The 23706-nt window shown below is 43.8% G+C and overlaps 1 long non-coding RNA gene across 1 annotated transcript in view; it reads left to right on the forward strand.

Annotated features, from left to right (window-relative positions):
* LOC138060973 (uncharacterized) overlaps nt 1-6792 on the forward strand; it is a 17820-nt gene extending 11028 nt beyond the window's left edge. Inside the window, exons 3-5 of the long non-coding RNA XR_011134501.1 lie at nt 285-474; nt 5424-5508; nt 6385-6792. This is a non-coding gene — a long non-coding RNA (uncharacterized lncRNA). The remainder of the gene's footprint in view (nt 1-284; nt 475-5423; nt 5509-6384) is intronic.
* Nucleotides 6793-23706: the final 16914 nt, after the last annotated feature.

A 23706-nucleotide genomic window follows, 5' to 3' on the forward strand; every position in this document is an offset into this window, starting at 1 on the left:
TGTTACACGCAGAGCATTTTGGCTGGATGGATTTTGTTCCCAGCAAGTGAGTGGCTGGGAAGTAGGTGTGTTCCACCAGGCTTATAATAGAAAGCTTACTTTGACCTCCGCAAAAGAGAGATTAACACCATTCCAGAATGATATAGTGCATCTTTTTTAAGGGTCCAGAGGCAATTCCTGTTTACAGACCTACTGTCTGGAGCACTAAAAGAGCCTCGTAGTATTTAAGCTGGTGCAGCAGCAGTCAGTCCATGGAAATTCCTTCCCCATCACTTCTTTTTCAGGTGGACTTTTGCCCTGCTGAAGGAGAACTTGACATGTCCTGTGAATGGCTGGTCCAGGCTGTTGCAGTTTGTTCTGTGAAGTCACACTGCTGGTCTTTGAGACAAGAGAATGAGGAAATTCTTGCACCTACCCCTGCTCTCCACCACATGCCATCTCCTCTGTTTTCCCAGGATGCCAATCTCATCAAAGGTCATTTGGAAACCAGATCAGAGCCTCTTTGGGATGATTCTTTAAGTCTTGGGATTTCCAAAGTTTCTTTCAGAAACTGTGTGGCCAAGATCAACAGAAAGTTTGCCAAACGTTATGAAAAATTTGTCATTGACAGTGAAGACCCATTTGCAGTAACCTCTGGCTTCCTTGAGTTATTCAGTTCTGCAGATGCAGTCTTAAATGCTTTGATCCGCAGTCTGTCCTGTTAACCCTGATTACCTTCTCAAGCCCAACACTGTTGCTGTTTCCAGTGTATGGGCTTTGAGAACTGGGCCTGCGGTTTTTTTCCACCATGCCCACTTTTTCAGGAAGTATGAAAGGTTGAAAGCGCTCTCTGAAAAAAGGAACATATCAATCTGCTAATAATATCTGCTCTTGCATTTTTAGTCTTCTTCCTTTAAATAAACCATAAAATGCAAGGTCTATCTTTTTGAGTAAGCATGTTCTCATGTCTCTGAGGAGTTAGGTGCAAGTCAATCATCTGAGCCTCAGTAAGCCAGAAATGGAAGGGGCATGGGGTAGAGTCCACTGTCCAACATGTTCCCTGGGGCAGTCCTGGAGAGAGAACACAAAAAGGCCATAAAGCCAACGGAGTAAATTCATTGTTCCGCTGATGGCTGGATTTGTCCGGTTCTGGAGGCAAGTATTGTTACTTGCCTCCAATGGATTGCTTCAGTATGTTTCTCTAAATTGTATTTGTCACTTCTTGACTGATAACCTGTTCAAAATGTTCATGTTTCTCCAAACTGAGGCACCTGGTCTGAGTTTCATGCCTTTAGTCAAAAAAGGAGTTATGTGCTGACCTATCATCAGAGCCCAAAATTTAAGATGTTTGTTGGAAACGTAGCCTTTAGTAAACTCCTGTGTTTTCTCACATAATTGTAGTCTGAACCTCAGTGGCCTGTGGAAGCCCTTCTAGGCAAGATTTATTTAGCTTCTCATTAGTTATTACCCGATAGAAGGATGCTCATGTTTGTATACTGGCCAGGGAGCAATTAAGACTAGAGTCAGAAGCAGAAACTTTGGATGTTTTTGAAGTATTAGAATCAGATTCCTAGTCACCAGGAGGACTGACATGAAAAAGGTATTTGAATATGGAAATCAAACATCTGGGAGATCAACAACACTGAGCTCTTTCTCTCCCTGAAGGAAAGTGAGGAACCCTCTTAGCGTACACGAAGTTGTTTTATTTACAACAACAAGATCACGCTGCTAGCTGATGACGCACCCTTCTTCCCCTCTCTGTTTCTCATTTTCTTTCTATATCTAGGCCCTCTGATCTTGGAAATTATTTACATCTCTTCTGCAAATCATGACTGTCCTTTTCTCCCCTTGCTCTTTTTTGCACAGTGCTTTTGATGCGTTTCCTCCTGTTGCCTTCAACCCCCTCCCCCAAACACGCAAAACTGGTGATGGTGCAGATCCTGGCTGCCTTTATGGCCACCTGCACTCATACGATACAGCTGTTGTCTGCCGTCCTGGGATTTTCCGAAGGCTCCTGCGGCAGAGCAGGTCGCAGACCAATTGAGACATGTTTGGTGGTTCAGCCAGGTTTGCCACAAGGGGGGGTGAAGAACAGAAACCAAGTGTGGAAATTTACTGACTCTAAAGATCTCATGACTTCTTGCTAAATCTGAAAAATGCCACCAGAGCAAAAATAAAGTTGTTTCTAAACTGCTGTGCAACCTTTCATCATTTGCCTGAATATTGCATGGCCAGCGGCATTTTTTTTTGTCATTAAGAGACAACTTTCCTTTCCTGAAAGGTGGACAATGAGGAATTCGTTAGTCAAGACACTAGTTTCAAGTACAAAGAACTTCTAAACAGATGGCGGATTTAAAGAATATGTATGTTCAACAAATTAGCACACAGTGTGCCAACTTTGTGAAATATGTGCACATTAGGAATATGTGTGGGAGCAAATAAGGTTGTGAGGAATCTTTCTGCAGCTTCTGTTTTCAAACACTGATTTGCTAAGAAATCCTTTTCTTGTCTCTTTTTTAAGGTAAATATGTACAAAGCTCTTTAAATCATCTGAAGTGGATCATGGTTATGACTAAGAGATAAGGAGGGATTTGTCTGTCTGACAAACTTCCCTTCTGTTTTTAGAGAAGGCTAGTATTTTCAGAAGTGGTAAAATACCGCTCAGTGCAAAATGCAGGGCGTATTGTAAATTGGAGCTCTGCCAGGTTATGGGCTGAGCAGGAACTGTTGAAATGCAAGATGCTTGAAGGCCCAGCTCTGTGTCCTGCACAAGAGGAGCCCCCAAGTGATGTCTCTAAATAAAGCTTTCAGTCTCTAGCCTATAGTAAGTCAATGTAATGCCTATTTCTAAGTCAATAGGAATTTTGCCGTTAGTACAGCTAATATGTTCTTAGTCATCTTTATACTGGACCATATCATCTATGGATCAGAATTAATAGTGTTTGTTTAAAAAAATACCAGGGGGGAGGAGAAAGCCAGGAGAGTTAAACACAGAAAAAATGCCCTGAGTTTGTATTACGCCTCTAGGTAGAGCACAAAGTGAATCTGAACTAACGTAATTTCTAAGCAAGCCATGGCTAGAAGTAGAAACTTCAAAAGTGTTAAGAGACCACCAGTGCAGTCAACTCAAATACCATTAAAGACAGTAGCCAACAGAGCTTGCAAAGCTCATTCAGTGGACGATGCAAGGCCCTGACACTGCCAGGAATGCTGTGCAAGCTGCTTTTGCTTTGTTCTTATTGATAAGGCTTTATGAAGACAAGGGCCTAGCTCAAATGCAGCTGTACCAAAGTCATGCAGGCCAGGAGATCTACCTGCTTACGACTGCTTTTAGGCCAGGGGATGAGGGAACAACATAAGAAGCTGCATGTGGTCCATGTGGAGTCCTCTACAGAAGGGTCCCTTTTCTGAGCCCTTGTTGGGGCACTGCTGTATTAATTCAAATACTAACAAAAGTGTAATGTTTTAGAGCAGAAGTAGGACACTTGCAGAAGGATAACTAACTAGCTAGATAATGATGATCTCTTATTATGCACACTGAAGAACTTGTTATGGCACACTATTTAGGGCAAGACATATCGTATTGAAGTTCACTATATTGAAAATCCTCTGGATCTGTCCAGGAAAGGGTAAAGAGGATAATCCCAAAGACTCAGGGAAAATAAAAAAATCACTGAAGATCAGAAAATGAAACCCAGAGAGAAAAGCAGACACATTAAAGGCAGCAAGATTGCAGCCCCGTACGTCATATAAAATGAATGCAGTTCATCAGGCTGAATTGTTCATGCTCAGACCATATATGTTCAGTTCTTGACAAAGTAATCTCTTTACAAAGCTACATAATGCAGCAGAGTCAGCTAAGAACCAGTTATAAACAAAGAAGCTATTCAGCTGTCAAAGCAATTTTCAGCTATATTAAAACAGAGTACGGCGGGAAGGATTCTGCAGAGCCTTCTGCTGGGTGCTGTCCTGTGAAGCCAGTGGCATTGCACGTGTGTAAATCGTGCGGCGAGAGAGCGCGTGGTTGCAGGCACCCACACAAACACATGTACACACACGTGCACAGGATAATCACCCGTCGTCTTTCTCGGCTCATGTTATGAATTGTAAAATGCTATTTAAATTGCATTTTCTCTCTGCATTTGTGGATGTCACTAAGTTCTGTCCATTCCAATGACGTGTTTTGTTTCCATGGTAACCAATGTACTTTGGAGGGGGAAAAGCAGAAGGAGACTGAAAAAAACAGAAAAATCAAGTAGAATAGGAGAAGTGTGTGGTGGGAACAGATGATTTGGGTAGTCATGCTTTTAACCAAGTGAACCTACCTCTTCACTAGGGAGACACCTTATTTATTTGTCGTTATGCCACTCCAGAATAATTCAGATCCCTGCAAATTCATGCCAATTAAATAAATGCAGCATCCTAGTTCTTCATATGTACTATTCATCAGAAGATATACTATATTTGTATTAGAGGGGCCAAGGCTTCGGTGTACTTTCTGCTGACACATGACTTTTGCTGTTTGCTATGTCTCTGGTGTCTTTAGCAGGTGTTTCCTATCTTCATCCCCAAACTGGGGAAGGAGGCAGGGCCTGGGAAACTACAGATTTCAGCTAGGGTTCAATGAAATACCTGTCAAGCTTCCCATAAAAAAGCTGTGTATGATCTGTACCTCCCAAGGGGTAGGCGGGGCAGGGAGAGGCATGCTGGAGCTATTCTATGATATTTTCCTTCTTAAAACAGCCAACTTGCCATTGAATCATTTAATCACTAATTAAAAATCCTGGATAAAACAAGCTGTCTACAGCTTTCTGGCAAGGATCCCACTGACTTCAGTAGGGCCAAGATTTTACCCTTTCCTTGACTGCAGACCTTGTTTGTTGTTGCTTCTTCTTCTATTGCTGCTGTATGTGCTTTATGCCTGATTTTTTTCTCTTAAGTAAATGTTTTCTTTTCATTTTCTCAAATACTATCTCACTTCAGCTCTAGGATACAGGGTCTTGAACATGACGGTCCTCAACAGGTACTCCATGGCTAGTTGGGTTTTGCCCACCTCCTTTCCTGCTGCGGCCTAGGAGAGGATGAGGAGTAGATATGAGGACAGTAGGAATTTCAGCAGCTGAAGACCTCCTCGAGAGCCTCTGTGTGGGCAGGCACCTAGACTTGCAAGTCCTTGTTGCTGCAGCTATGTGGTGCTTAAGGGAGTCTGTCAGCTGGTGTCTGATCCAGTGGAAAAGGGATGGACCAATCCAGCCTAGAGCATCCAGCCATTTCAACTTTCAGGCTCAGTACTGAGGGGAGAGCAGATTCTAGCGTTATCTCTATGAATGCTATTGGTAACAGAGTGAAATTCCTGTTCTGTCTGAGACTATTGTTTGGTACACTTCTATCCTGTCTTCCATTTTTGTATTTACAAGTCATATCCTCTGTAATTTTGCTTTCAGAGGCTGCCTCAGAAGAGACATATTCCATTTGTGCCTGGATATGAATGGCCCTAAGGATGCACCCCCGCTGGCTGCTTGCTTTAAGGTAGGGATGTGCTGACAAACCCTGCTTCCAGGGGGTTTGTGGGCAGAGCGCACTTGACTTTCTGCTGTGTTCTTCATGAGACGCTACTGTTGGTCACGCACGGCTTAGGTATGAGGGACTTGAGCCAACAAAAATTGCTAGGACCTACTGCATTTTTCAAAGCTTAGGACCATGAAGCACAAATTGTCAGCAAACACCCTAATCCCTTACCAGCACATTGGGTGGCCAAACCCACAGCAGTTGCCTGTAGCATTGATGTGATTAGAGCCCATACTGTTCAATTTATCTTTGTGCACCCAAATCCATAGTATCTAACCCCCAGTACTGACAGTTAAGAGTCTCATGCTGCTTTGTCAGCGAATTATAAGAATAAAAAGAGCTAAGGGAAGGGAGATATGATTTTGCTGATTAGCTCTAATCTTGGTTGTTTTCTTTGGATTTTACAAGTCACATGTTAAGTGCTCTGCTTCACTTCTTTATAAAAAGACAGAAAGAAGCAGTTTGTAAAACTTGTGCTCTGTAGGTAATGTAGGATTGTTCTCTAGAGAATCCATCAGTGAGGATGTTTACTCTATATGTTTAAGACCCCATGCAGATCTTTAGCCTCGGCTCTCAGATGTTCATTCACTTGGACTTTATTGATAAGACTTATTGTTCTTTCAATGGTGGACTCTTAGAACAATGCAGAAGTTTCAGTTTGAACTTCAGGCACAGCTCTTATCACTTCTGGTCTAAAACTGAGCTCCAGGCAGGACACAGCAAGATTTCATTCAGCCTTTTCTGTAGCGTTGGTTACTGTCCTCTGGGGAAAAGAAAACTACTTTGGATTTTAATGTTTTGTGTTAGTTAGTCTGTAATCTGTTCTGCTTGTTCCAGAGGTTGAGTGTTATCTTTGGTGCAATGTCATTCTGTATGGCTACGCTGAGTGCAAGGAGAAGCAACAGAGCATCTCTTACATGTGCTGCAGCTGATTCATTCCAGTGTTGCATGTACTTCCTGTGAGGTAATGAAATACCTCAGTCGCGTCAAAACTGTGCTAATTTCTAGATAGTAGCTCACATCTAAATGCTAGATATTTCATGACGAGGTTGAAAGGCAGATCCAGAAGGTAATGTTCAAGGGTGATGTCTGCGCTCAGAAAAGTAATCCGCTGGAAGCCAATGCAACTTTTTCCATGAGTTAGGAGGATTTGCATGACTGTGAGCTCAGGATTGGGCTTTTTCTGTTATTCAGTTACAAGGATGAATGAGAAAGGTTAAAAACCTAATAAAGAGTCTGTGCAACCCAAGCGTACTGTTTATCATCTTGTTGTACCAAAACAAAATTTGTAATGTACTTTGACTTGAACAAACAATGGGATCACCCAGTTATCAATTTGGTGCTGGTGTTCATCCTTTCGTGCCTTGCTGTTTCCTGAATTCCCTTCCAAGACTCTGGAATTTTGATCCTAATTTTCCACTTTTGCTTTTATGAAATAACAAAATTAGCTTTGACTTCAGAGCCTTCTCTCACACTCGTGGATTTGAAATTCCTAGGTGAGAATCAGTAGGAGAAGATGATACTCAGTCTAATTTCCTTAGAAATTTTATAGCTGAAGTACTTACAATAATAAGGCTTTGTTGCTGGAACCTTTGAATGCCAAGACTTTGAAAGAGGTAACTGAACCAGCAAGTTCTGAGAAATATTTCCTAGATAGAAACGCGGGAGGAAGAAGAGGAGCAGGGGAACGCCAGCAATGTAACCCATATAGCTGAGCAAGTAACTTTCAGCAAAAGAAACTCCATGTCAAGTTTAGTGTTTTTTTCTTTTGACAAATTGCTTGTGTAGAAACTAAAGATTTTCAGTCTCTGTATTGTTCCAAATTTTAAGCTTCTGGTTTTCTTGATGTGGTTATTTTTTTGGACATAACTTAGTGGTGATGAGTCCACGTTTGCGTGGCGTGATTGGTCAGCTCAGTCATGCTTAATGACTTATGCCCTATAAACTCCTTTTGACTCCAAGAAGTGTCATTTGTTCATTAGAAGTAGCTTCTGCCTCTTATTGCTCAAAGCCAGTGAAATTTGCTTCTGAACAAAAAGTTTTGTCATAGTAGGATTCCAGAAGATTCAAGTGGTACATGGTCCTCATGCTAGCCTGCTGTATGTCTCTGACTCTTGCTTATCAAGTATCTTTTTTGAGGATAACATCCATTAGCAAGTTTTCAGTCACATGGTTATTCTCAAAAGTAACTAAGATTGGACTGAAGGGAAGATCTATCTGATGATGGTCCAACATATTCCCAAATATTTTCTCATTATTTCTTCACCATTCGCCAGCCATTCGTCATTCCCTTCTTTGCTTCTATTCCCTTTTATTTATTCTCTTTTTTTTAAGTTTCTTTTGTTTTGTTCTCAGAAATGATGTTTGAGTGCACAGTAAATGGGTTTGAATATTGATGGATTTATATATACATATAGAGGTGTATAAAGTGGTAGCTTATTTAGGGGGGTTGTTTTTTCATACTAAGCAAGAGACCAGATCTGGACAGAAAAGTTGGAGGCGTTCTTTGTGATCAGTCAATCTGTATGGTTGCAACAAGCTACTTTATAATATAATTCATGCTATGATGTGCCACCTGAGACTTGGTCTGAGTTCTTACTGGGTGAAGGTTGCCTTGACATTACGATAGTGAGAGGTTACCATTCTCCTAAGAGAAGTTGAGGCCATATTCATTCACTGGTTTTGTTTAAAAACAAAAAAAAAAAGTTTCCTGTAAGATCTTTATGACCTGGTAGCTCCTTCTTCAAAAATCTGGGGCCATCTCCAAAGATGATATTACCTCTGCAGTGTCTGGCCGTTAGATTTTAAAGCAAGTCACAGTACAGCTTGTTTTATATGGATATTTGTAAGTCAGCTGCTTAGAGAGCATTTCCCTGAATATACAAAACCTATGAGTTAGACATTGTGTTTCATCAAAGGAGATATTTTTGTTAAAGAGTTGCCAGAGACAATCCTATTCCCTTTCTGTATAATGTAATCCTGATACCAAATTCATCAGGAAATGAATTGTTCAGCATCAGCAGTATTTACGTTGCTTTCGAACTCCTATGTGTGCTGCAAGGTAGGGTGAAATATTTCCTAGATGGCCAGACTATTCCTAAGAAAGGACACATCGTGGAGCAGTAATTCAGAAACAACACCTTCTGTTTCAAATGACACTACCTGATCTATACAATTATACTAGGGTTTTACTGGGCCTGCATGACACATCTTTCATTCTCTTTAAATAGATGATAGATTACCTTTCCCTGTGCTCCTGCTTTGACACGTTAGTATCCATCTATGTTCTTAGGATGTTTTTCCCTGTTTGCAAGAAAAAGTGACCTAAGTCACTGCTGGTTCACTCATCACACTCTGATGCTCACTGTCTTAGTTCAAATCACTAAATGTATATAAATAATACATATATTAATACCCCTTCCCAGCTGTATATGCTTGTTACCTTCACTTGTCCTGCATCCCTGGTGCTTCAGTAAGGAGAAATCACAAAACGCCAAGGGAGTGTTAGTATGTGAAAAAACTTGCATGGACCTTGATTCCGGGAAAAGTATAGACACGTGCTGATAAGCAGCTCCTTATCTAAGCAATACTTAAGACAGCATTTCTTAAATAAGAGCGCTTCTTCGAAACTGAGTATTTGGTTGCTGTTTTTTTTTAAATATTTCAACACCCCGTTGATAGTGTTGTGAAATCCTTGCTGGCCATTAGCCAGTTAACTGAATAACCTTTTACTTGCTTGATGATTTTATAACTCTTCTATGTGAGATAAACTTGCTATTTCTGCATTTCCTGCATTTTCTGGAAAAATACTGTCCAATTTTAGAGATTCCAAGTCTTTGAGACTTAAGTTCTTGCAGCGTTATCAAATGCAACAACCAGAATGCGTTTGGACACCTAATGAAGTTCTCCTAATGTGTTTGTGTGATATTTATAGTGTTATCAGAGATAATTACTATTGATTGTATTATTAAAGACATTGAGCTGTCATATATTTTGTAATGTAATTTTCCACTTGCTTATTTCCCCAGTTTATTGGTACATTTATTACTACACATTCCAGTTAAAAGTCATCTTTCATTGCTCGGTTTGTGTGTGACATACTGCAGCGAAGAATTGAGGTCTTCCAAATGTTAATCCCACGAACTGTTTGCAAAATAGTTCTTTCTAATGGCCATCCAGCCCTTAACAGTCACCTGAAGGGTTAAGTTCGGAAGTATGACCGTGTCACCAATGACATCAAATCAAGGAGTAGAATTTTTTTTTTAATTAGAAAAGGGTTGAATAGGAACCAAAAAGATCTAGAGAGAAATTTCTCACGAGCAAAAAGTATAGACTTTACCTCTCTCTGATTTTGGTATTATATTTCATATTTTCAGGCATTTGAATAATAGGCACAAAATTGGAAGCATGAGAAAAGGCATGAAAACCATCTCTGAGGGCTACCTCATTCAGTACAAATGAAATAAATTTCTGTCCGTAGGGCATAGGCATTGAGAGGAAAATAACTTATATGAAACCAAGGGCTTTAACAGCCTGATTTTGTTCTCTGGACCCAGATAAATTTCATCCTAACACAATAAATAAATACATAATGTAAAGTGCAATGCTATTTCCTGATTCATGATCTTGTTAGATGCCAAATAAACATTCATCATGCTGAAATGGTAATAACACAGGCTTGGTACATATAGAGAGAATTGCATCCAGCTACTAAATGTGGAGAAAACATACCAAAAGGGAATGATTTAGAAGAGAATGAAATTCTCCTTTAGACTTGGTGATGATTCTGCTGTGTTTCCCACTGGAAGATGGTCCATCTCATAAGCAGACATTTTTATGTATTTTCTTTCTTGAGCAAAAGAAATAAGGAAAAGAATTCTACTGATATATAAACAAATTTCAGACATTTAACCATATACCATCATTGTTCTATGAGCTGGAAAGTGACTTTAAAACTTAGGATGATCAGCAAAATAATTCAATATTAAATTACCAATAATATATAACAATATTAGCTATATATGTGTATAATATAACAATATTAGCTATATATGTGTATAATAATATAAAAATTGTTCTCGCTTTTCTTCACACTGTGTGTGACCTGAAAATCTTTCTTCAGGCTCCAGAACTACTTGGAGCCTATGTTTGTCAAATAGTATAGTAAGAGGAGGAGGGATAACAACAACAGCAACAAATGGTGTAATTATTACTGCAGTTATTATTGCTGTCATTATTATGAATATCTTTTGCTGTATGGCCAGCAATTTTTGGACGCTTCAGTGCTTTCCCTTTGCTCCATGGAGTTCATAATCCAAGGACAGAGGTCAGGGAAGAAAATATAAAAAGCAATTTATACATGTATCCGTGAATCAGCCAGATCCCCGAGAGCAATAGGAGCACGCGCTGGGGAGGGCTTTCTGTGGAAGGGCTGTCGCGATGAACTCGGCGTGGTGGAATGGGTTTAGGGTCTGGTGCGTGACACGAGGGACCAGCACGTGGCGGAGTCAGCTGCCGGCACTGGTGAAAGGCCCAGCTGAGCACCAGCGGCTCAACACCTCTTGTGGTCAGACGGTGACAGCGAGACCGTGGGGCAGCTCCCGAGCATTGGTGGCAGCGCTGTAAAGTCAAGCTTTCTCCACGCAGGATGGGAGGCCAGGAGAAGGGTTCAAACTCCCCGTAGGTGAAGCTCTTTGTGAGCCCTTGGCAGCAGAGAAACACTCTGAGCCACAAGCGGTAGCGAAGCGGCGGCCTCCTTCCCCACCGGTGTAAATCCGTCCGGCTGCACGGATCTCAGCGCCGCCCGGCTGAGGATTTGGCTCGCTGCTTACAAATCCTCCAAGCTTCACACATCTGAGTACAAAACAACTGTTCTTTCAGATTGTTGTGTAACTGTGAGTCATTACCCTCTGCTTGGGGATGATCCAGCTACCTTGTCAAGGAACCAACGCTGAACTGTGCCGCTCAGGTGACTTCATTACACAACACCGAAAACAAATACCCTCTGTCAGCGTCTCGGGGGCAGCCTGTCGTACGCCCGTGGTGAAATCCCAGGCTGGATTTTTCTCACCCTCAAAAGGCTAAATCTGTAAAACTGCTCCTCACCTGGCGTCCATGCCATCGTCGAGCCACAGGCACGTTGTGACTTCGGGCTGCAGCCGGGCTGGAGGCCTCCCCCAGGGAAACCACGGCCCCAAACCCTCCCCAGCCACGCTGCTCATTAGCAGCTCAAGATAATCAAAGATGTAACTAGATGAACCGCTGAGGCTCACTGGCTCGTTTGGGCTCAAGTGGAGGTGGGTCAGCCACACCAGCATGCCAGCCACTGGAGTAGGTCAGGCAGTAAGTTAAGCAGGAGCTGGGATGAGCCATTTGGGGCAGTTATCTACAGGTAGCCCAACCAGAGGTTGTGTTTCCTCAAAATCGATTCAGGGGTGTTGTGCTGAAAGAGTGGCTTTCTTGCTGGGTGGCCAGATCCAGAAGGAATCATGTGGTGGCTGAGCATCTCTGTTGAGTTACGATACTGCTCAAACACTGAAGGTAGAGGATGAAAATAGCAAATACCTCTTTAAGAATCCACAACAGCAAAGCAATAAAAAAGAAATACAATAAGTCAGATAATAAAAACATTATCTTACAGATTTCATACAAGCTTTGCCTTAGGGAAGCCACCTGGCTTGTGTTTTACTGACACAGCTGTTTGGACTTTTTTTTTCCTTTGCTACATAAAAAACAGAGGAATCCAAACAGCTGTTTGGGTTAATTTCTTTTAATGCCTTCAGTAAGTAAAAATAAAGGCAAGTGACATGAATAAGCAATGTGAAATTGCCTCCAAAGATGCTTTAAAAACTTTCCAGAATAATTCCTGGATATTGTCCACAGTGAATACAGTTCTATTGTTAGTAGAAGGGCCCAAACCATAAGGGGAAGAGGACTTTTCCATTCGATTGCTGTCCAGTTAAATTATGAGCTGTTATGACCATTAACTCTCCAATACCTCTTCCCTTTACAGAGCAAAGATTCCCTGGATTGGGGCAAACTGGTAAACTCAGTCAAAACTGAATCAGTCCAAAATAACCCCACTGACTTCACTGAAGTCACTTAAAATGTCCATAACTGAAACTAAAAAAAAAAAAAAATTAATTTCAATTAAAACCATCCGTTTTATCCAACAGATTGGATTAACCAATCTGTTCCACTGCCTTCCAGGAGACGACTACTCATTTTCAAGGGAGTAAGTGAATAAAGCCAGTCAGAATGTTTGGTCTGACCTCATTTCCCCCCTCCACCACCACCCTCAAAAATGTCATTTTTGCTGTGTTCAAACCCGCTATGTTTGGGGAGAAAAAGGTGTCAGTTTTCATTAGCCCTGCATCTCCCTACACGCAGCACACTAATAATGTCCCAGCAGGTTGAAAAGGAGTCTGGTTTAACTGGGTGATGGAATGAAATAAGTGGGAGTCGTTTTGCTTTTTGTTGGCCAGTGTTTCACACACCTCTAGCGGCAACCCTCTTCGTTGCCAAGACAACCCCGAAGAAGTACGAAATCCAGAACAATACCCTGTGTAAGAGAAGCCTCGTATTCTTTAGTGCACGCGTTCATTTTGCATGCCAAGAGGAACGCTGCCCTCCAGGTCAACCCAGGTAAGTCCAGGTGAAGTTCGAGGTGATGCCTGTGAGTTTATAATAACTTGCATTTATAGATTGTCTTTTGTCCTAACGGCTGCCGAAGCTGGAGACCCTGATCAATGTCGTTCCTGCAGCGTGGTGTTATCTACAGCTGTCCGAACAGTACCGGGAGGATTCCTGAGGATTACTGTGAACATTAAGTCTGGGCTGGGGCACTACCTGCTCTCCTCAGCTTGTGTGTGTGTGCGAAGGTGTTTGCAGTGAACGCTAGGCTGGGCTGACCTGCTGTTGCAGTGGTTTCTAAAGGTTACTTGGAGAACTGCATGCAAGTTAGTGCAGTCGTAAAGCTCTTTTCGCTTAATAATTGGGACTGGACTGAGCTGCACTTGGTCTTTAGGTCAAGGGAAATATAAATGTGACTTAAGCCTCTTTATTTAAGGTCTTGGCTCGATGCAGGACAGTGGAAGGTCTGGGACTTTGGGTTTGTTAATGCTTATTTATTTAACTTCAATGAATGTAAATTGGACAAAGGTCCAAGAATTCAGAATAAACATCTTCAAAGGCTCATAGGGTATCCTCTTGCAAAGCCTGGCCTCAGGAACTTTTCTATTTCTAAGAGAAATGTTGTGCACAGTTTGCAAATATAAGCCTCGCTTTTCCAAATTCTCTGCAGATCGTCTTTAAGCTTCCCATTTTGTTCTCAGTGGCGGATAACAAGTGATAATTATTCTCTGAAGAATGCTAAGAATACTTTTGTTTACCACACTTGCAGTTAGCATTGACTTCCCCAGTAGGAATGGCTGCACCAGCAGTATGCCTCCATAATCTCAGATCTCCGGTCTGTTAAAGCCATTCAGTAAACACAGGAGCAGCAATTGGAGCTGGGGACACTGGCTTCTGCATAGCAATGCATCCATTTCACTGTGCTTCCAGTGTGAAGACAAATCCATTTTAGCCTCCTTTGAGTCACAGCAGCATCACAGAGGTAAGCAGGAGAAACGGCATCATCTTTTGACGCTCTTTCATTCCTCGGCGCTCCGCTCCCCTCATTCTCTCCTTGCCCATCAGCTACATGTCAGGATGTTCCCAGCAGAAAACTTGGCAGCGTTTCGGGTGTATCCTGCTGAACCTAGGCAGGTGTTAGTCTTTGTGGGGGCAGGGAGGCCTATGGGACTGTAAGCTCCTCTCTTCTGCTACACCCTGGACCCATATCACATTCCTCCTTTTGTATTTGCAAGCTGGGATCCAGCAGCTCCTGGACTTTTGGCTCTAAAGGCAACTAGCAAGCTGTAGTAGCAAGTAGTGTGATATAGCAGGAGCACCAAACCCACAGAGCAAACCAGTCAGTGCTGAGGACCCCATGACTACATTATTGATGTTTGGGGGTTTTAACTTGAGACTGGCACTAGCTTAGTCCTATAGACTGAACTCCCATTAGCAGCTACAGAGTGTTCTTAGTTTAATTTCTTCTTTAAGGAAAGTTTGAAATCATGCCACAATATGAACCAAAGCACAGTAACTCAGGGATTCACTTCTAAAGCACGCTCCTAATCCAAACTAAAACTTAAATGTAGGTTAGCGTTTTAGGAGCAGAGGCTCAAATTACACACTATTGAGAAGAGATGGTGTTGTACATTTGACCACCATGGTGAGGAGCTGATGGCTCTGAAGCAGACCATGTTCTGCTTTGATGGCTCCACCAGCATTTCCAGAGCTTCAGCTTTCCTTTCAGTTTCTCTCACTGACTGTGGGGGAAGGAGCCTTATAAATGAGATGTGGGGCTGTACTTGAAGCAGCAGCACTGGAAGCAACAGTTCTGTCCTTGCCCTCATTTGTCTCCATGAGGTACTAACTCTATAGGGTACTGAGAAGCGTCTCGCCTCCATCCTGTTAAGAGCCACATCCCATTCCAATTTCAGATGAGGAGTCCCTGAGCTCAGGCCACTCTCTGCTCCCTTTTTAACACCCTATGAACAAATTACTGAAAAATCCTTGCTGCTCAGGAACAAAGGTAGTATGTGAAAGAACTATCGAGTGGGAGTTTAAACTATTATAGAACATCCCGTTCTAGAAGGAAACAAATGACAGTCTGACGCTGCCAGGTAGTAGTGACGTCCATGGCTGCAGTGTGAGTCAGGCAGTACGAGATTCAGATATGGACCTAGAGAGAAAACATTTGTAGCAGCAGGACTGATCACATGCTCATAGATGGAATTACCTCGGCTCATTTTTCGTTCGGGTATTAATATATTTGCTGCACTTCTTAAGTAAAAGACAAACAACGGCACCGAGAAAAAGTCGCATGTAGGAGAGGTTCTATCTGTCTCTTCTTGCAGCCTTCCCACCCACACTCCTGCACAGACGGTGATAATGTATCACGAGCCTTTTGGTGTATCACTGGTTAGTTCAGTAAAATGGAATGTGCTGTTGTTATTGTTGTTGTTATTTGTATTATTCGGAATCCCGAAGCATGCCCCATTCCAAAGGCACAGGTCCATGAATGGGACAATTAAGTGAATTATTAGGAAAATATTTTGTTTATCACCGACGTGGTGTCCCACTTTAATAGTTTACAGCTCAGTTGAATGCGTGTGTTCATTTAAAAATGAAAACTGAAGCCTAAGGATCCTTTTAAGGCTCTAAAGGACTCTGTAGAGCGAATCGTCTGGTATGTGGGGGATGTGTAATGATGTATAAATTGTGAAATGAATTGGCTGTTTACTGGAAAGTTACGGTGATCTCGTGGATAATGTCAGTCCAAGATAAGAAACCCTGGCCGTGGTTTGAGGACAAGGAAGCTTGGGTAGTAATACTACTGTGAGGTGTTCCCATCCTAGATATCCTTCCCACCATTTTACTCCAGCACGGCCCCCTCCCAGTTGTGTCCAAATGGCTCTTTATGTGGCTCTGTAGCAAACCATATCGGGAACAGATCTGGGTTAAAACCCACCAACAAAACATCCTGTAAAATAGGAAGATTTGGGGGGTTTTTTTGTTGTAATTTATTTCAATTGGATCAGTTCCCCGATTGAGTTTGCAGTATGGCCCCTAGGAACAACTGTCCTGGCCCAGCTGAAAGGCCCAAGTGTTGTGTGGCAGAAGGGAAAACGCAGACCGGGGCTAGTGGCGGGAACTCTCTGTGACAGTGTTGCCTCCAAAGTCTGCAGCTCAGTAAACCATAGCCTGTGAAACGTTACTTCATTCAGCAGCAAAACAGAACAGCTGCTGTGCCTCCAGAAAGAAAAGAAAAGAGGATGTTGTCTGGCAGCAGAGTGGGTCTTTGCCAGGGTTCGATGACAAAACTGGGGGAAGGATTCGGGTTTTGTGGTACTGAAGTCTTCCAGATGAAAAGGGCCTCAGATAGCCCCCTTCAGTGCAAGAGGTGGGAAATACCTGGTGGCTCCTCCTGGAATCTCATGAAAGCGCTCGACCTTTTAGTGGGGGGTTCAGTCAAATCCAAAGCAGAACTGCAAGTCAGAGGCATATTCTAACCCCCAAACGAGACCAAAATAGTGAGCTCAAATTAATGATTCAGAGCAAAAGCAGAACTCTGCTTGCCCTGAAACTGAGAAGTTTGTTTTGTGCCTGTCTCTGTATAATTGCCTTATTGCCTTATTTACGTTTTTAAAGTAATGCAATGCTGAGGGAGCTCTCCCAGCACCCTTCCCTACGAGGCATGGAGAGAACTTTGCTGGTATTGCTTAAACCAAGTCCGAGAGTGGATGAACCACTCTGGGACAGCTCTAATTTCAAGCAATGCTAACAGCATAAAGAGGGTGGAAAAATGCTTTATTACAAACTCGGCCTATAGCAAAGCCCTGGGAAACTAGACTGGCTGCTCCTGCCACCAAGGGGAGGTGACAAGTTTGAAGTCCGTGGAGTACATATCTCCCCGAAACGGCAAGACCAGAGCTGGAACTGTCTCCCCGACTCATCATTATCTGCTGCATCCTTCCTTCTCCCCTCCTCTGCCCTGGCATGGGCACCCCTCCCCTCTTATCACTGAGGTGGCAACATTTTATTTGTACAGCTGAGGGCTCTTGAGCTGACTCCATGCCTCTGTCAAGGTCATAAAGTCATTCGGTTCCCTGACTGAGATACCTGTAATAGCCTCCGGCTAGAGCTCTGGGGCTGCACCGCTGTTGGTGCAGTTTGCAATCCTGGAGGGATCATTTTATTGTAGTACTGCAAAGCGCAGCTTTCCTGGAAAAGGGAACAGTTTGCCACTATTGCAGAATGGTAATTTTGTGGCCATAAAGAGCTCTTATTATAGCCTTAAAGTAGTCCTGAAATGCAGCCCCACCCTCTCCGTCCCCTTCTCAGATGATGTGCCAACGCCGTCAAATAAAGAGGTGTTTGCAGCCATCTCAGGGTAGCATCGCCTGACTGGCTTCCCGATGGCCGGGAAGGGTCTCGCGTGCGACCCTGCCAGCGTCCCCCGCTCTGGGGCCGCCGGGGAAGTGGGCTGGCTGCTAGCAGGTGTGAGAGACGGGGCTGCTGCGCCTGCCGCTCCGGCGAGCTGGGCAGGCTTTCCCGACAACAGATCGCTTTCCGTCACGGGCAGGAGGCGAGGAGCCATCAGCATGTGACCGAGCTGTACTTTCAGTCCTCTGCTGTCCCGGTGAACAGTCACGGCTGTTATAGTCGGCACAAAGCTCCAAAGAGAGCCTGCCGGGCCGCGTGCACGCTGCAGCCCCGCGGAGGGCTGCGCGAGGGCTGATGTCACCCGCCCCGAGTCCGGCGGGCTGACTCATGCGGGGCTGCCGCCAGGCCGGGAGGAACAGAGGGCTCTTCATGGGCCTGCAGGAAAACACGCACCAGCGTGGGAGGAGGCGGGCGGAGGGTGGTGGGGAGCGGGGAATGAAGCAAAGGTGCTGGCATGACCCTCCCGCCCGGTGCTGGCTGCAGCCACACCTCAGCCCCACCGAGGGTTGGAAGGAGGTCACCTCCTACTCCTTTCCTTGTTTGGAACAATTCTGCCCTTATTTTAACAAAGGATCAAGGCAGTGGGAGGGTCTGCTTTACTTCTGAGGAATTCCCCATGACTTGGGCTGCCTGAATGAGTCAGGGGCAGGAGGGACAGAGCAGAGGGAACTACATGCCCAGGAACGAGACATAGGCACGGACATCAGGCTCGCCAGACACCAGCAGTTACGGGCGGTTACGGCCCAGACACATCACATCACGAGCGTACCTCTGTAGGGGCATCTCGCTGCCCCTACTCAGCAGAGAGCTGTTCTGTGACAGCAGGATTGATGGAGGCGTGCGGCACTAAGGCAGTGTTTTTAGCAAGGAGGAAGGTGAGGCAAGTTACACGAATGAGCAAATGAGCACAAGTGTAGTTTAATCTCTTCTCACCAGCGAAGGGAGGCATCTTCTGGTGCCTGTCAGACTTGCTAAGGTGGAGGGCAAGGAAGGATGCTCGGGGTCTGCTTTCGGCGCCGATGCTAACTGCCTCTCTGGGAGGGGGCTCGCGTTACTGTTCCTCAGTCTGTAAAGTGGAACTCCTAAAAGTGACCATGCCTGCTGTCACAGTGATGGGAAGCGTGATTTCTGACCATTTCCAAAAGTCTTTGAGATTGCCTGAAGAAAAACGTCAAGTACTGATGATGATAAAGTTTATTAAATCTAATTATATGAACCCTGGAATTGGCTATTTCCCCTTTCTTCTGTCATTCTGATATAACTGGAGACAGGAAGACACTCACAAAAGAAATATTGTTTCCGTGAGCCATCCAATCCAACCCATTTTTGCAGATTTTTGCTGAGGGTTCAGAACAACTAAATTGAAATAATTGAAATAATCCCACAGACTTTGGCTTGTTTACACAAAGTCTAAATTGGCCACTGCATCTGATTTTTCTAAATGGTTCCTTTATGTCTCCAAGGAACCAAATGAAACCTCCAGATTTAAATGTCATTGAGCTGTAGGACTTTGGAAATCCAGATTCAGCTGTGGATTAGGGCTTTGGAGCCTGAAGTTAAGATTTCTTATCGTGAGTGCACATGTTGGGAATCGGGATGAATAGTAAACATGCAAATTCTATATTTAATTAGGAGTCACATGAAATCAAAATGGATAGGGGGTTACATTCATGGACAGGCAGAGAGAAGCAATCGGTGTGGTTTCCTATAGATGTGAGGTCACACTTGAATTAGTTGATGTGGTTGTCAGGATTTTATAAAAATGCTCACAAAGTGCAAAGTTGCATGAGTTTTCTCATGACCAGAGATTTGTGCCACGCTGTGTTTACTGTTTGCTATTCACTACTATCACTTTTCACTCATAAAGTCAGGAAAACAATATCAGGTGACAGGCATGATCGATCAACATATCTAATGAATAGCCAGTACTGAATAGTTGGAGCAAAGGGTTGGTGAATGCCTTAGCGTTCGAAAGTGATGGGCCATGATTATTTGTGGAGAACAAATATGTTTGAGAAATATCAGCTTTCATTTTCAAATGATTTGCTAGCTAAAAAAGGGCTGTGTGCTAAATTTGCAATTAATATTATTTTAAAGAATAGATCAAACAGCTCTAGCAGATTTCCTCTAACTGACAAGTTCCATTAAACAAGAAAGCTCATTCTTAGTAGGAGATTTTAATATAACACTGAGAACAGAGAACAAAACAATGAATGGAAACATATCAGCAGTCAATTTCCTGAGTATTCAAGCCTGCATTATACTTTGTTCTTTTCTACAGCCACAGCTCTGTAATTATCAAGCGTATTCATGGGACTTTTTCCTATTGACACTCAGCGTGAGTGTGGCTGGAAAGAGATTAAGCTTTTGTGGCAGCCATTTGAGTTTGTCTAACTAAAAGCAACCTGCAAGGCCATGGCTCAGGGGATTTGTGATGGTCTGCGGAACCTGTGGGTCACAGGTTTGGGGGTATGTGTTGGTATCGCATGAGACTTGCAGCGCTGTAACGATTGCTTGGTAGCTGACTGCGGCTGTAACTTGCTGGCAGGATCAGCACACTCAGGAAGCCTTGAATGATGATGGGGCAGATGTTCGAAGTTGTTCCTCTGTTGCATGATTAAGATATATTTGTTGGACAAAGGATGGGCATTTTCGAAAAGGCGCTTTGCTCCTCCAGGACTTCATCTCATATTTCCCAAAGATACTAGAGCAGCTTCTGTTCCGGTACTTCAGGCTGACCTCCAGGTCACACCAGGCCATGTCACCCCCTGCCATACTATCAGTGAAGCATGGACAACGTGTGTTTCTGTCCAGGCTCACCTCTACTTGCAGGCAATCCAGAGAGGCAGCGCTTGGGAGGTAGGAGCAGAGATGTGGGGGCTGCTGGGGATGACCATGAGGAAGCTGCATGCAGGGGCCATGCCGGGTGGACTGCAGGGAGGTGGGTGAGGAGGAAACGCCTCAGGACCAGGTTTTCAGTGGAGTTGCAGGAGCCAGCTGGACAGGCGAGTGAGCTGAGAGCTTAATTGCAGATGTGGTAGCACCTCTGGCCTGGGGTTGTCCAGAAGGTCCATGTCGACAACCTAGTAAACAGCCTACATTTGCAGTGACATTGGCATTTCCTTTCCATAATGAGACAACGCTGTGCCTGCACACAGATCCACCGTTTGGGCAGGAAGCATTTCTCCCAGGTAGCACCCCATCTCTTTGCAGTTTGGTGCAAGTGAGAGGTGGAAATTCAGCTCCTCGGCTTGCAGCCCCAGGTTATTCCTCAGATTTGAACGTGCACCATTTCTTTTTACACAGTTCTCTGTTTCTGTGTAAACAACCATTTTAGCCAAAGATGGAAAACCAAAATCCTGTTTACTTAGGCTCTTTCACAGTCCCATAGAGCAGGAGCATTCGTGTTGGTGTACTGGCTAAACTCCAACTCAGGTAATTACTGTGCATTCTGCCCTACTTACACACCCCCCGTAGTTTCAATTAGAGCAATTGTTTTCATTTTTCTTTCCTGCCCTGTCAAGTATTAATACAGTTGCTGTTAAGCTGCTCGTGTGGTCCCTCGCTTAGGTGTTGTGTTTCCATGGTAAAAGCAGACATCCTCAATGCACACCTGGGCCAAATCCTCCTTGGCAGAAACTGATATAATTCCATAATGGAGTTGCACTGATTGGCACCGTGTGAAGATATGGCCTTTATACATAGATAGATGTCCTTCTTTTTAATTAAAGGTTCTATATGTAATTTTATGATCTATTTACTTTTCTACTCAGTCTTCAGCTAGGTTTGCAAATAACCTGAGGTTCAAGTACTCATTTACACCTACAGTCGCACCTGCAGTCACAGTGGTGGTATGTAGAGAATACAGCATACCTCTTTTGTATGTGCTTTTCCCCAGTTGTTCAAAAAAATTATCTATAGGGGTATCTGAGCTCTCTTTCACTCTTGTATTCAGTTGGGTAGCTAGAGTTCATAATACATTGTGTTTTATGTTATGAACTGCTGAAAAATGTGTTCTTTTGGAAAAAAACCTCTCCAAGTTTATCAGGAGAATTAAGAACATGAGAGGGCACCTGAAAACTATGCAGTAACAGATTACATGCTTGCAACTAAGCCACCTGACATATGCAAGCATTAATGTTCACAGCTGAGGGCTGCAGCACTTAATGTACTGTTTGTCTTGCCAAGAGAGCCTTCCTTCCATCTGGTAGAGAACTTGGGTTGAAATGGCATGTGTTTGGGCTGGCTGGCTAGGTGACACACATGGGAGGGTGAGGTTTGCTGCCTGATTCTCCAGCCTATCATGTGGCCCATCAAATGGTCATCACCATAACATGCATGTGCTGGATGGATTGATGTTTTGGGTGCATGGAGACTTGGGTAGGTCACGGCTCAGGTAGCTCAGCTGTTCAAGGCCATGTAGAAGGGCTGGAATCATGACAAACTTTCTTATGTACATGACCTCCCTGAAACTTAGGCCCACATGGAGAGATACAAGAAGGCTCTATTTGCTTCCTAAATTAGCCACACATTGCCTTTCCTGGTGCTCCTGTTGGATAGTTTTGTGGAATGCACCAAATGTACTCATGGCTCAGCTCTCAGCAGCAGCAGAAGTTGGGCGTTGATTCCCTAGGAACATCACATTGATTCACATAGGAGGGGGTGGAGCTGCCTACACATGTATCTGACATGATGTGAGATACTGTGTTTTGCTACTGTATTCCTCTGTGTCCCACCTGACCTCTATCTGTCCCTAAAGAAGGATGTGGGCCTCCTGAGGGTCCTGCATTTTACTTGCCAGCCCCATGCAGGTGTCGTGGGTGACTGCAAGCATTTAAAATAGCTCTAGATGCCCATGTTTAGGCAGCTGAAGCCCACCTACTGGTGAAGTAATTCAGCTGAACAGATACTGGTGAAATCTGTACTGGAAATGAGATGCTGGGACATTAAAAGATCCGTGGTAAAATTAGTAGCATTTTCACTCCAGATAAAAGCTAGGGCTGTACCTTCAGCACTGGCAGTAGATGGGATGGCACCTTCACTCAGCTGCTGAGCGGCCTCCTGGTTTTGGGGAAGCCTCGGTATAGGATGGGTACTTGTGACTGACGGCTGTACATCAGCCCCTCTTGTAAGCCATATCATGCTCTTGGCAACACTGAGGCAGGTGTGTATTAAAGTGCTATTTTCATATGCTGGTAACTCCTGCTCTGGATGCTGTTCTCAGGGTAGTACAAGCCGCAGCAATCCTGAAGCAGTGCCCACTAGTCTTCTTGTGTTAAATTGGCCAGACATGTTAAATGGGGTCCAACATGACATGGTGGGTGTAGAACGGTGATATGAAAGGTCCCTGTACGCTTCTTGGTCCCATGACAAGTGCAGATCAGCTAAGCTCCAGGATCAGAGACCAACCTACATCTCATTCTGTTTGAACTGCAAATTCTTGTTGTTTCCAGTAAACCATCTGGACTTTGCCTATTCTCTTACACTACTGTTTTATTCATTCCCCTTTAATACAAAGGGAAACACTTTCTCTCTTCAACACCTGCCCCCCCAAGGCCCCTGGTCTTCTAAGATGAAGATGGCACGTTAGGTTTAAAACAACAGTCGCCATGACCCCAGAGCTGACTGCCGCTCTCTCTTCCTTATGCACCAGCTGTTTGCAGAGTCAGTACAATTCTCTACATACGGGGTTTTTTTCACCCCCTTCACACAAAACAAAAGGGTTTGGTTGTTTTTCCAAAGCAAACAGTCCGTGTCAGCTGTCTCACACTAAGAAAAAAAAAAAAAAACAGCATGAGCTTTTATATCCACTTCCATGAGTGGCAGGTCACAGGTTCCCTGCAGAAGTGACAGGGTAGGTAAACAACTGAGAGCACACTGTATTTGCCGTGCCATTCCATAGCACAGCAAAAGCTGTCCCCAGCCTTTCTCACTCTTATGCGGCAAATCACATACAAAGCAAAGGATCGTTCTTTTCTCGACTTTAATTACAGCCAGCCCAAAACTCTCCCCTTGCACAAAAGGCCTATAGCAATTTACCCACCCTGAAGTAAATCTGGGAAAGGTTTGACTCTCAGCCTCAGTATGGTTCCTGATCAAAACAAG

The sequence above is a fragment of the Struthio camelus genome, chromosome 14, assembly GCF_040807025.1.
Source record: "Struthio camelus isolate bStrCam1 chromosome 14, bStrCam1.hap1, whole genome shotgun sequence".
Lineage (NCBI taxonomy): Eukaryota > Metazoa > Chordata > Aves > Struthioniformes > Struthionidae > Struthio > Struthio camelus.